This window comes from Prionailurus bengalensis, chromosome B4, assembly GCF_016509475.1.
Source record: "Prionailurus bengalensis isolate Pbe53 chromosome B4, Fcat_Pben_1.1_paternal_pri, whole genome shotgun sequence".
NCBI lineage: Eukaryota > Metazoa > Chordata > Mammalia > Carnivora > Felidae > Prionailurus > Prionailurus bengalensis.
Genome location: NC_057358.1, coordinates 65,114,225 through 65,117,296, shown reverse-complemented (window position 1 = coordinate 65,117,296; position 3,072 = coordinate 65,114,225). Strand labels below are relative to the sequence as shown.

The following is a 3,072-nucleotide window of genomic DNA, read 5'->3' as shown; positions in this document are numbered from 1 at the left end:
ATGTCTATGACACCTTCTTTTGCTTTATGGTAGTTCTTACCACAATGTATTTCAATTCTAAGAATACATACCTATTTTTTTCTTCTTGAAGCTTTTTTTTTCTTATTTACTTTCTATCCCTGAAAGATCTTGTAATTTCCTATGCTTTCAACTATTTATATATATAGTTTCTAAATCCATGTCCAAAACCTGCTGGAATTCTCTACTTTGATACATACAAACTAAAATTATCATCCTATCTTTTCAAAATCTCCTCCTCCTCCTCACGCCTATTTAACAAACTCACTGTTCTCTTGTCATACATACGTTAAAAAAATCTTCAATTCATTCTTGGCTCTTCTTTCACTGTGTCACCCAGAAAAAACATGGCCAATCCTGTAGATAGCCCCATTAACCACTGTCTTCAGAACACATTTCCATTATTCTGACTCAGAGCCTCATCAGTTCCTACCTACGTGAACACCTTCTGGCTGGCCCTCCAATTCAAGAGTCTCTCTGACCCCAGCTTGCTGACACACTGCTGCAAAATTTTCTTTTTTTTAAATATTTTTGAGTGTAGTTGGCACACAGTGCTACATTAATTTCAGGTGTACAACATAGTGATTCAACTCTATTCATTATGCTATGATCCCCACAAATGTAGCTATCATCTGACACCATACAACACTATTACAATCATTGACTATGTTTCTTATGCTGAAAAGTACGTAATGCTTCACAAATTTGGGTATCATCCTTGCACAGGGGCTTTGCTAATCTTCTCTGTATTGTTCCAGTTTTAGTATATGTGCTGCCAAAGTGAGCACTGCTAAATTCTTAATACATCTGTTTGTCCGTGCTATTCTGTTCCAATTCCTTTGTTTGTCCTAGCATATTAAACCTCTAAGCCTGGCTTCCTAAATCCCCCATAATATGACCCCAAACTATCCTTCCAGCTTTATCATCTACAATATTCTCAGTTAATTAAATGCTCTAGCCAAATTCTCTGTCCTTCTAAAGAATCCCTATGCTTTCTCAATTTCATTATTTTTTCATTTCCTTTGCATAGAAAGACGTCACTCAGACAATATATACCTAAAAATACTTTTTTTAAAAAAACTGATCTTTCCCTGACTTAATTCCCAACCTAAATTTTGAGACATAATTTATATTATTGAGTTCCATCTTTTTTTAAAGGTTCTAGTCAATTTCAAGTTCCTGGAGGGTGGAATCATGTCTTGTTTTTCTTGGTATTCCCTTTAACCCACCACCATACAGAAAGTGATAAAAATATGAATGGAAGAAGAAAATTCACCTGACAGTATCCCTGCAAATGTCCTAGAGTGAATTAGAAGCAACTTGAAAGGGTCTGGTTATGCTTTAGGTAGAAGAAAGATCCAATTTAGGGTAGGTTTCTTCAAGTTGTGGGGAGTTTGAAATACCACAGAGAAATTTAGTAGGTAAATAAGGGAAAAATATTTGCATGTGGCCATTACCCAACATTTACTAAATGCCTACTGCCATCCTTAAAATATTTCAGAGGCAGAAAGAAGTTCCAAAAAAGATAAAATACTTCATCATCTACAGTATTCAAAACCTCATTCTAATAGGTGGCTGTACTATGGAGAAGTTTCTTTTGAGAATGAAAGATCAGCAAAACCATCCTCACTTGTTCACAAAGCCAACTTTTAACCTAGAAAGTTTCCTGGGGTTGAAAAGATAGTAACTCAAAAAGTACTGAGCAGCTGAACTCAAGTCGCCTTTGAATATTTTCTTTTATTTTCAGTAGTTTCTCTGTTTCTTTTAGGCCCATAAAAAATGCAAACTAGATCTTAGTAGAAAGGAGGCTATAGACTTGCAAATAAGAAATAGGCCATTTGATAATAAGAAAAGCAAAATGCGAGTAAAACAGCAAATGAGATTACAAATAAATTTAAAATGTCAGCTATAAAAAGAATCATGGCTCAAGATCATAACAGATGCAAGTGATTTTAATAACGTAGAAAGCAAGGCCAGAGATGATTGGAAAGAAAACCAAAATAACAAATGGGAACTAAGCAAAATATTTAATTATTGTGGCTGTTTAAAGTTGTAGTAAAATCTCTCCAGCTGATCAGAATGTTCTCAGGACATAGAATTTTATTCTTCTTTCATAAAATAAATATAAATCTCAAAAGTTCTAGATAATTTTCCTATTTTTATTATACACATAGCATAACACTTATGAATGAATTATGAATTATGAATCATAAATGGTTTATGGTTTTTTTTTCTCAAATCACTCAAATCTTTGAAAGACCAAATTGAAATTACGTGTTCCTATACATAAGCTGATTCTTCTTCAAGGCATAAATTTAAAAAAATAATTTAGGGTAAAACTATCACCATAACATGAAGAAGACATTCTGTGTCTTTTATATATACACCTGACATATAGTTAGGGAACAATATGTTATTATGAGAAGATAAATGAGAGTTAGGCACAATATGAGCTTTCCCTTTCATTTCAGTCTTATTATCTATTTCTTCTTCAAAATATTCTTAGAGTCTAAAAAAGAATGAAGTTTTTCCATTTGCAACAACATGGATGGAGCTAGAGAGTATAATGCTAAGCAAAATAAGTCAGTCAGAGAAAGACAAATATCATAGGATCTCACTCATATGTGGAATTTAAGAAACAAAACAAATAAGCAAAGAAAAGACAGAAGCCAAGAACAGACACTTAACTATAGAGAACAAAACTGATGGTTCCTATATTGGGGGGGTGGGGGGGGTGGGCAGGGATGAGGGAATAGTATAGGGATTAGAGAGTACACTTATCATGATTAAAATAAAATGATTAAAATATATAGATACTCTTATAGTCTAGTCACATTTAAACCACTCACATTCCTGTAACATCCCCAAGTTCTCCTATATAACTACACCTCTGCTCCTGCTAATTTGTCTTTCTCATATGGTATTTCCAATTTGTCCACATGATAGACTATTTGTCTTTAAGACAATTCTAGTATCATCTCCTCTCTGAAGCCTTCCCAATCCTTTGCCAGTTCTACCTGATACTTTATATATCATCCATTGTTAATCATCATA

General features: G+C 33.6%; 1 non-coding gene across 1 annotated transcript; it reads right to left on the bottom strand.

Annotated features, from left to right (window-relative positions):
* Window positions 1–699: 699 nt before the first annotated feature.
* Window positions 700–806, bottom strand: LOC122474099. The gene has a single exon (XR_006294792.1). It is a non-coding gene; the product is annotated as a U6 spliceosomal RNA (small nuclear RNA).
* Window positions 807–3,072: the final 2,266 nt, after the last annotated feature.